The 11532-nt window shown below is 31.9% G+C and overlaps 1 pseudogene; it reads left to right on the top strand.

Moving 5' to 3' along the window:
- The first annotated feature begins 10704 nt into the window (after positions 1–10704).
- LOC125846689 (uncharacterized) lies at positions 10705–11198 on the top strand (annotated as a pseudogene).
- The last annotated feature ends 334 nt before the right edge of the window (positions 11199–11532 follow it).

Raw genomic sequence — 11532 nt, 5'->3', positions numbered from 1 at the left:
TAAAAAATGGAATACAAAGAACAAAAATAATTAATAATAGGATAAAAGGTTTGGGCTGAGGCGAATTGGGCCTAAATTTAAAAGGATTGAGGCAAAATTGGACCTAAATTTAAAGAGGGTTGGAGAGAAATTAAGCCTAAACTAAAAGGGGGGCATGGGCTGTAATTTATTTTGGGCGAATGGGTAGTTGCTAGATTAGTTTGGGTTGGGCTATGAAATTGTAGTTATTTTGTATTTTGTGGCCCATTTATGTAATTTACCCATATTTTACCCATTTTGATCATATTTGTGTGGGCTCTTAAAATAGATCTGCTCATATTTACTTATTTAGAAAATATGAGCAATCCATTTAAATAAGGGAAAATTACGCGCTTAAGCAAATTTATACTACTTAATTACTCATCATAGTTATAGTTTGCTATAATTACCACTCGTGACTAACATTAACCATTAATTACATGAGCTAACTTCGAGTTGTATAATTAGTCACGTTTGTATAATTCGTCACATTTGTATAATTCGCAACTAGAAATTTTTCATTTGATTTGTAGTTGTATACGATGGTTTGTATTTGTAAATGATGGTGATTTCCTTTGGTTTTTCAGTTTTGTCACCATATACATTCAATCTTTTTGTGTATAACTTTTTAAAGTTTGTATAAATGTGTAGTTTTTGAATTTTGTATAATATAATTTATATAATGTAATTTGTATAATATATTTTGTATAAATGTTTAAAGTTCATATGTTGATATTTGTATCAATTCGTTATTTCAAGTTTTATCATATTTCTATAATTCCAGACTTTATACTACTGAATTATACAAACATAGCCACAAATCATACAAACGAGATGCGAATTATACAAATTATTGCCCTCTCTCGCTCGCCTCTCTCCTCCCTCTCCTAATATCGTTGGCCTCTCTCATCCCTCTCTCAATCTCGGTTGCCATATATACAAATACATATGTATAATATACAATTATCTAACTGATATACATATATAATTCACCTCTCTCACTCTCTTCCCTCTCTCGCTCGCCTCTCTCCTCCCTCTCCCAATCTCACTCGCCTCTCCTCCCTTTCCTAATCTCGCTTGTCATATATACAAATATATATGTATAATTTACAGTTATCTAACCGATATACATATACAATTCACCCCCTCCCACTCTCTTCCCTCTCTCGCTCGCCTCTGTCCTCCCTCTCCCAATCTCGCTCACCTCTCTCCTCCCTCTCCCAATCTCACTCGCCTCTCTCCTCCCTCTCCCAATCTCGCTCGCCTCTCTCTTTTCTATAACATGTAGCTACGAATCGTAATTAGCAAACTATAGCTATGAAGCATAATTAAGCTATTTTTTAGTGGTTATATGTGAAAGTTCCTTTTTAAATAAATATGGATTATTGGATCCTTTCACCTTATATGGGCTAAAATTGCCACCCCTAGGTAAGGCCCCAAAATATGTCTTACACAAAAAGATAAATAAAACCTCTAGTAAACAATAATTAGACAGTACAGAAAAACCCAAACAAGCGATTTAGGGAAATTCTAGCGCCGCACTTCATCTTTCTTGCCGGACCATTGGAGGATTGACGTGATATCACAGCTGCTGAAACAAATCTTCACCTTCTTCACGCGATGTCGATCAACATTTGACAATGTTGAGAATCAGGTAAGTTGCTACTTGATGACAGAAATCCCTAATTCAGTATTTATCATCCTTATTTCACATCTACACGGAAAGAGATGACTTTGCCACAGGCTCTTGGTTAATTTCACTACTGACATCCTCATTAGGTACCGTGGTAACTAAATCCAAGAAGAAATAGGCTTCACTCCTGAGATGAGTATCATCATATTGTTGTAGACAAAATTAGATACCAAATTTGATTAAGGATCTCTCATCGTCTCGAATTATCTTTCTATTTATATTTCCTCTTTAGATAGATTTAAGCTAAATAGAAATTAATATCACTATCTAAAGAGAGAAATGCAAGCAAAATTAAGAATTAAAAAAATTAATATGTACCTCTATTTATAAATAACTACTTTAGAATGACTACACTTGATAGATTGTGAGTTTTTTCTTGCCTTTGATGTACTTGCATCAATCTGGTTCAATATTTTTGATTATTTTGTGCCTAAATTAGATAGTTAGGATTTATCTGCATTGATAATCTTTTTTATCTTTATAGGTACCTCCTAATAATTATTAAAAGATATTGTACTTGTAAAATCAAAAGCTAAGTTAGTAAAAAAAACCATCAATTGATTTATTTCCTTCAACACATGTTTAACCCTGTTTTCTCTTATTTTCCTCCATCTCTGAATTCTCTTAACCTCCAGACAAATCTTTCATTATGTATTCTATTCTATTTCAATACATGCTTTAGAAACAAAGAATTTGTTTTCAGAATTAAAGAAAACAAATTGTTCACACAATGTTCTAATACATCCTTCATAGTTATAGCCTCTACACATATGCTTGTTGTGTCAGGAATAGTTATTACACTGACAAAAATAAGTTCTTTATTGTCATTTTTGATACAAAAAGTAATAAAACTTTTTTCGGAGTTTTCTTTAGAAGCTCCTTCACTATTGCACTTGTACCAACCCTATTGTGGAACCTTCCAAAGTACCCTTGTATATTCCATTCTAGGAACTAAACCCTCAAAAAATTGGACTATTTGAGCCTAATTATAAGGAATATTATTTATCTAAGGGCACATGTCCTTAGTTATCATGGACAGGTTCCAACCAATCTCATATATTACCCTACTTCTGGACATTCTTTCTCCATATATAATAGAATTTCTCCACTTTCATATTTGTCAGTAGATGATTTCATGAACAACCTTGTAAGTTTCTTTTAGCTTAGGTAAATCCTCTACTGTCCACCACATATTAAAAGTTTGATTAATTTGTACAAAAGGACCTACACTCCTGATACACTTGCAAACAAAATGCAGATGCCTCTAGCAAAAAAAAAATTAAGAATAGATGATCAATAGTCTCAATTCCATGACTTTCACAGCGGATACATCTAGAAGCTATATAAATACCACATTTATCAAGAGCTTCATTCATATAAATTTTCTTTTTCATAATCTTCAAGAGAAAAAGAAAATTTTAAAAGGTAACCATTCACCCATAATTTTTTGTAAATTGTTGTTACTCACTCTATATCTTAGTAATTCCCTTGCACTTTTGACAGAAAAACTCTCACTGTCAGTTGTATCCACCAAGGTCTGTCCTACATTTCTAAAGTATCACAAATATTGATATTAAACATGCTCCACTATGTCTTCGGGTAGACATTGATGCATCAGTTGAGTATTTCACCTTTCTTGATTCATGAACATACTAATTCCCTCCAGATTCTTAACAATAATGAAATCTGCAAAAATAATGTAAGTAAGAGGGCCTAATTGAGTCTAATTGTCAAATCACACATTAGAACTTTCATTCCTAGGTTTTCACCAAGTCTCCTATTCTATACTTTTTCTGGCCTCCAACATCTTCTTTCAAATTTGAGATCTTCCTTTCCATTGAACAATGGTTGGAATTTTTTTTTAACAATACTTGTTTCATATGAAGTTAGACCATAGAGATCTTGAAGTCTTGAATTTTTACCACAACTTTGCAAAAATGGCTTTGGACACATCAAAAAGACTTCTAAAATCTATTTTGCCCTCTTGTATTGGCAAAGATAGGTTCAGACCCAGTGTCTCTTCTTTCATCTTTCTTTTTTGGTCCAAAAATATCTAGCAAAGGTTCTGTAAAGCTCTTCAATAGTGTATTTTATTGATATTATAATTGAGAGAAGGTATTTGGGCGTACATTATAGAATACTATTGATAAGTACTGCCTTTTATTTATCCTTCCAATGTTGAAACCTATCCTTTACATTTTTGGTAATATGATTATAAAAAAATTATTCTTCCTTGAATGAAAAATGAGACATCTCAAGTACTTGAAAAATAGATTATCCTTCTCAAAGTAAGTAATCTCCTTAACTTCTTGCATCTGGTTAGCTATAACTTTATTAAATACATACAAATAGTTTTTCTCCCCTTATTAATCAACTGATCAGACATCTTCTCATAATCATGAAGCACTTTCCTGATTAACTCCAGTGATTTCTTGTCTGATGAAGCAAAAATAATAGTACCATCTGCATAAGAAATGTGATTTATGTTAACACTTCACTTTGACATCCCATGCTCTAAGTACTCACTCTTGTCAAACAGTGCATTCAATTCTTTAGATAAACCCTCTGTTGCGATTATGAATAAAGTAGGACATAAAAAGTCTCCTTGTTCACCCCAGAAGAATGAAAAAATCATAACTTTGACCATTAATCAATATGGTGTACCAGTAATTGACAATAAGACTCCAAATTAAGTCAACTACATTTAAAAAAAACACATTTAAGAACTTTAGACAAAAATAACCTGGAGATCATGTCAACCTTTGACATATGTAGCTTCAACACCACATTAGAATGCTTCCTTATCCTAATATCAATAACAATCTCTTGAGTTAATGGATTATTTTCAATTATACACCTTTTTTTCACAAAGCTTGATTGATTAGGAGGCTAATGTGATAGACAACAACTCATCAAGTCTCCTTTGTATCACCTTAAAAATCACTTTGTTTATGAAATTACGCAAACTAATTGGCCTTAAGTCGAAAAAAGTTTGAACATTGGACTTATTAGGTAGCAAGACCAAATTAATGTGAGTGGCAAATTTAGAAAGGGTATCACCTTTGAGAAAAGTGTGCACCACCCCTAATGCATCATTGTGAACAATGCTCTAACAAGATTGAAAAAAATCACCAGATAAACCATCTGGTCCACTAGCACTCCACAAAAAAAATAACACTTTTGACTTCCTCCAAACTATGAATAACATTGATTTTTCTATTATTATCTTCACTCACTGAAATTAGAATATGCTATAATAGATAATATTATGTCTCTTCTTCCTCTTAGGCTAATTAGGCCTTAAAAAGTGCAAAGCAGCATCACCAATACTTGCTTCTTCTTCAATCAACTCCTCATCTTTGGTGTAAATTCTACTCCCTCTGTTCCAATTTATGTGACTTACTTTCCTTTTTAGTCAGTCCCAAAAGAATGACACATTTCTATATTAAGTAACAATTTAACTATAAAATGTTTATATTACCCTTAATGAAATAATTTATAGCCACACAAATTTCTATCATTCATTTTGGACCACGAGTTTTAAAAGTCTTCATTTCTTTCTTAAACCCTGTGTCGAGTCAAACTACCTCACATAAAATGGGACGGAGGGAGTATTAATTTGAAGCCTTTTCCTTATATTATTTACTAGATTATGAAAAAAATATAGTGTTCCTGCCACCCTCCATATGCCAATTGTTTCTAGCCTTCTTCTTTCCGAATTCCCCCCATAATGAAGATACTTCTTCAATTCAACTTGTGTAAGTTGCAGAACTTGTCTGTTGCAAGCTGGAGGATTTCTTTGATTTGAACAATCTCTTTCCTAATAATCAATTTGCTTGAAAATGTCTTCATATTTTCCCCAACTTCATTTAGACAGAGCCTTCTTTACTTGCTTAGATTTATACTTGAAACTCAAAAAATGATGACCCTCAAAATAAGCTTTCTAATGTCATCCACAAAATTCTTGAAATCTTCATGTCTTAGCCAGAATCTGAGGAATTTGAAAGGTTCTTACACATTCTTATGATTTCCTCTCATAGAAATAACAAAGGAGCATGATCTAATTTTGTTCTTGACAAATGTTCAACCTAAAATTGCATTATCATTATTAAAATACATTAATTTTTTGTCAGTAGCTAGGGTTATTCCTTTTCAATTAGAGTTATTGCCCTGATTTCCTTCAAAATCAACCTCTGAATCTTTCTCTATAATCTCCTATTGTATTTGTAGTTGTCCATCATCATTCATTGCAATAATTTGAGTATCACTCCTTCCTTTAACTCATTTGCTGTTATTTTTTGTTCTACTCTGTCATTCCATAAAAAAAGTAAAGATGATGTAGTCCGTTCCTTCTCCTTATCATGCATGGTATTTTTTATTTCTGCTATAACTTGATGCTTTTCTGTTTGACTAACCTGATTGCTATATCGTGTGGATGCTTTATCGTTTGGAGGCAAACTAGTGAGCTCGTCCTCCTGTACAACATCACCATGATGAACTTTCTTGCTAATGACCTGGTGTTGCGCCTTCCTTTTATTAACTTTATTTGCTTTGTCATATGTTATATTTATGCATTCATTATTTACATGCTTTTCCTACTTAGATGTCTTTATACTGTTGTTTTTCTGCTTCTTCATTATTATTATTAGCTTTGTGTTTTATCTGTCTCCCCTTCGATCTTTTCCAATCATTTCCACCCTAGATAGTGCATTAAATTTATTACCTACAACCACCCTTTCCCTTTGTTCATAACCTTGCTCGGACTAACCATCTGAGTATTTTTTGTATATCTCGCTTGCTAGTTGTTAGGATTACCCACCACTTTGCACTAAATAAAATTCTAGTCTTACCTGTTTGTATCCTTCTTACATGGTTTAGATTGTTCTGTCCTTCATCATTGGATACTATTTGCTCCTTTATTTTGTGATAATGAAGTTTTATAGGAAAAAGGTGACGAAAGGTGTGAAAGGTGTTAAAGGCCGAAGAAGCTGAAAAACGGTGGAAATTTTGATTTTTTTTTCAATAGAAAATCGTTGTAAGATTAAAAAAAGATGATTTTATCCGACATGAATGGTAAGATCAATGCGATTGAGAGACACGTTAAGTTGGAGGAATATTTTATATTGGTAAAGTAATGAATAAAATGATATGACATAGTAATACATAAACATGACTCTTAACTTGACGTCAACCAACAATTATGATCTTTAACTTTGGGTGTGCACAAATAGACACTTAAATTTGTATAAAATTGAACAGAGACACATTCGTCCTACATGACAACCTACATGACAAATTTGTATCTTATATGACATCCTATGTGGCATCCTACGTTTATTATGTCATATAGAACACGTGTTACTTGTTCGATTTTATACAAATTTAAATGTCTACTTATGCACACATAAAGTTGGAGGGCATACTTATTTACTGAAGCCAAGTTAAATGTCATGTTTATGCATTATATCCAATAATATAATGGGAAAATCACTTATGTGTATACTTTTTAAAAAATAATTACCACATTTGTCAACATTATTTTTTTTTAACCATATATGACAATTTGGCAGAATTAAATTAAATTTACTTCATCCTTTCCATCTTTCGCTCTCAATTTTCTCTCGCCGCTGCGATTTTCTCTCACCACTTCTTACTCACAATTTTCTTCACAAATACGGCTATACTACCTTTAGTTATGTGTATTTAGTGATCATTTTTGAGACAAATCAAGTCGAGCAGAGAGTTGAGTTTGAAGTTTTTTGAAGTTTGAAAGGTTAGAAGGTTTAAATTCGATTGCATGTCTTAGTTACTTGTTTAATTCATGCTTAATTCTCTATCTCGGCTATACTAACCTTCAGCGATCTGTATTCAGTGATCAATTTCGAGATGAATCAAGTTTGGGCAGAGAGTTGAGTTTGAAGTTTTTTGAAGTTTGAAAGGTTAGAAGGTTTAAATTCGATTGTATGCCATTAGTTACTTGCTTAATTCAAGCTATTCTCTTTCTTGGCTATACTCACCTTCAACAATGTGTATTCAGTGATCAATTTCGAGATGAATCAAGTTTGGGCAGAGAGTTGAGTTTGAAGTTTTTTGAAGTTTGAAAGATTAGAAGGTTTAAATTTGATTGCATGTCATTAGTTACTTGCTTAATTCAATCTTAATTCTCTTTCTCGGCTATACGTGATCAATTTCGAGATGAATGAGTTTCGAGCAATGATGTGTATTGAATTACTTGCTTAATTCACAATAGATACATGTTTAATTCACTTGTTAGTATTTGTGTAATACAACTTTAATTCACTTTTCTGATTCAATTTTAATATAGTGTAACACACTTTTAATACAAGTTAAATTCATTTTTGAGTGTGCTAGATCTTTTGTGGAGAGGTTGTGGTAGTGTTTGATAAGATATGTTGAATTTATGAATGAGGAGGTTTTGGAGAAGAGTTTTGAAGTTTATAGGTGTGTGAGGTCAAGTACTCTGTTGTTGTTGGTTGATTTGTTATGATTGGATTACTTGTTTAAATTCTTTTTTAATTCACTCTTCTGATTGATTTACTTGCTTAATTCATAATAGATTCAAGTTTAATTCAATTTATAGAATACTCTCTCATTGTTTCCTTAGTAATTTGTTTAATTTTTTTCTTAATTCACTCTTCTAATTCAATTTTAATACAGTGTAATACACTTTTAATACAAGTTTAATTCATTTTCGCAGTTTGTTGGTTGATTTGATTACTTGTTTAAATTCTTTCTGAATTCACTATTCTGATTGATTTACTTGCTTAATTCATAATAGATTCAAGTTTAATTCAATCTATAGAACACTCTCTCGTTGTTTCCTTAGTTATTTGTTTAAATTTTTTCTTAATTCACTCTTGTAATTCAACTTTAATACAATGTAATACACTTTTAATACAAGTTTAATTCATTTTCCCAATTTGTTGGTTGATTTGTTATGAATAGATTACTTGTTTAAATTCTTTCTTAATTTACTCTTCTGATTGATTTACTTGCTTAATTCATAATATATTCAAGTTTAATTAAATCTATAGAACACTTTCTCATCGTTTTCTTAATTACTTGTTTAAATTCTTTCTTAATTCATTCTTCTAAGTCAACTTTAATACAGTGTAATACACTTTTAATACAAGTTTAATTCATTTTTTGCAGTTTGTTGGTTGATTTGATTACTTGTTTAAATTCTTTCTTAATTCACTCTTTTGATTGATTTACTTGCTTAATTCATAATAGATTCAAGTATAATTCAATTTATAGAACACTCTCTCGTCGTTTCCTTAGTTATTTGTTTAAATTTTTTCTTAATTCACTCTTGTAATTCAACTTTAATACAATGTAATACACTTTTAATACAAGTTTAATTCATTTTTGCAGTTTGTTGGTTGATTTGTTGTGATTTGATTACTTGTTTAAATTCTTTCTTAATTCACTCTTCTGATTGATTTACTTGCTTAATTCATAATAGATCCAAGTTTAATTCAATCTATAGAACACTTTCTCGTTGTTTCCGTAGTTACTTTTTTAATTTTTTTTCTTAATTCACTCTTCTAATTCAACTTTAAAACAGTGTAATACACTTTTAATACATGTTTAATTCATTTTCGCAGTTTGTTGGTTGATTTGTTATTTTGATTACTTGTTTAAATTCTTTCTTAATTCACTCTTCTGATTGATTTACTTGCATAATTCATAATAGATTCAAGTTTAATTCGATCTATAGAATAAATTCTTTCTTAATCCTCTTTTTACTAATTCAACTTTAGTATTTTTGTATTACCACTTTAAATAGAAGTTTAATCCATTTTGAAGTTTGTTGGTTGATTTGTTACTATTGAATTACTTGCTTATTTCATAATAGATTCAAGTATAATTCAATTTATAGAACACTCTCTCGTCGTTTCCTTAGATACTTGTTTAAATTTTTTCTTAATTCACTCTTCTAATTCAATTTTAATATAGTGTAATACACTTTTAATACAAGTATGGTTAGACGCATGTTTGTAGACCACATGGTGATCGTGAGGGGGATTGGATTTGGTAATTTTGAAGTATGGTTTCGTCCTTCCCTTGTGCACACTATTCTTTTGCCATTTTGGTGCTTATGCTTTCACTGCAATTTGGATATCACCAGGTACTGACAGGAGAGTTGTTGAGTCTGGCATTTTTAGTCATCTGTTCTATGTGATATGGGTTTGGCTTCTAGCACTTTAACTGTTAACTTCTTTTTGTGCTTGCTGTTGTTGGGTCTTTCAAGATCAGTGAAGTCTCCCTTTCATGGAGTAGCCTTGTTTGTCGTAATGTTGAAGTTTCTTTGCTCAGGCTTTGTATTAGTATCTAGCTCTTCGATTCAGTTTTCTTCCCTGGACAGAAAGAGTCCCTTACTTTGTTGTCAAAAGTGTTGTTACATGAGTGTTTTCAACTACGATAACTCTTTCCACAAGTGCATTTTTCGCTTTTAGTCCAGATGTTTATGTTTTGCAATGATCCAACTGGTGAGGACTCTTATGGGTGTGGATATCTGGTATGTACTCCCTCAGTTCTGGTTCTTTTCACACCCCAGTAAAAATGCTCATCTATCTTTTGTGTTCTTGCTGCTCATCTTTGTGGCTTCCATTTTCTTTTTGCTTATCACACCAGTTTGAGTTTTGTGTGTTGGAAGAATGTATATATCGTGAACTGTATTGAAGGATTAGAGTTATAAATTTTTTAAGGTTAGAGTTCAGTATGCTGGTTGTGTGGGTGCTTCCACTGCAATCTTGATATCGTTTTAGGCCTTCGAGAAAAAAAGGGTTTCGAATGGTGCATGGAGTAAACTTCCAATTGCAGTAAAAATGTATTAAAATTGTATTAAACAAATTGATGGTGCAGGGAGTATACTGTCATTTGCTTATGCCATTGTCGATTTAGCGAATGATGCATCTTGGAGATGGTTTTTTGAGCAATCCAGAGACGCATTCGATCAAAGATCAGAGATGTGTATCGTTTCCGATAGGCATGCAAGCATTATTAAGGCAACTTTGAGAGTCTACGATGAAGTACCTCATTTTGTGTGTATGTGGGCACTTACTGCAAAACATAATGAAAAACTTTAGAAAAAGTCAGCAAAAGGTAACTGAGTTGTTCTACTCTATGACAAAGATTACTTGTTGAACATTGGATACAACAAATGGTCGCATGTGCATGCTGAAGTAGATAGAATTTGGATGATGACATCAAATATAGCAGAATCAGTCAATTCAAGAACAAGACATGCCAAAGTTCTTAAAGTCTTGCACCTCTTGGAATTCATGAGACAGCTTGTCCAGAAATGGAATAACAATAACATATCAAAGGCGACAGTTTCAGGCTTTCACCTTGGAAAAAAGTATGAAAATATATTGCGGTGAATAAAACTGCAGAGAAATTAAGGGAATGCTTGATCTGTAAATTATTTTTGCTAATATATTTTCTTCTGATTCATATCTAACATTTCTCTTGATTATATTTTTTTCTTTTCATAGGTTGTAGAGACAAATAAATATGTGTATACGGTACTTGATGGTATTACACAATTCACAGTATGTCTTCACCAACGTAGATGCACATGTGGGAGATTTCAATTGGATGAGTTGTCATGTCCGCATCCTTTGGCAGTTTTAACAATAAAACACACTGGTTATGAGAAATATTGCTCTGATTACTATACAAGAAAAAATTTATTGCTGACATATCAATTTCAAATGGATCCCTTGCTAGATGAAGCACATGGAACATACCAACACATGTTCTTGAAGAGGTTGTACTTCCACCTCATGAAAAGA

Source organism: Solanum stenotomum, chromosome 12 (assembly GCF_019186545.1).
Source record: "Solanum stenotomum isolate F172 chromosome 12, ASM1918654v1, whole genome shotgun sequence".
NCBI lineage: Eukaryota > Viridiplantae > Streptophyta > Magnoliopsida > Solanales > Solanaceae > Solanum > Solanum stenotomum.
Note: the sequence above shows the minus strand (reverse complement) of the source record. Positions and strands in the feature narration are given on the sequence as shown.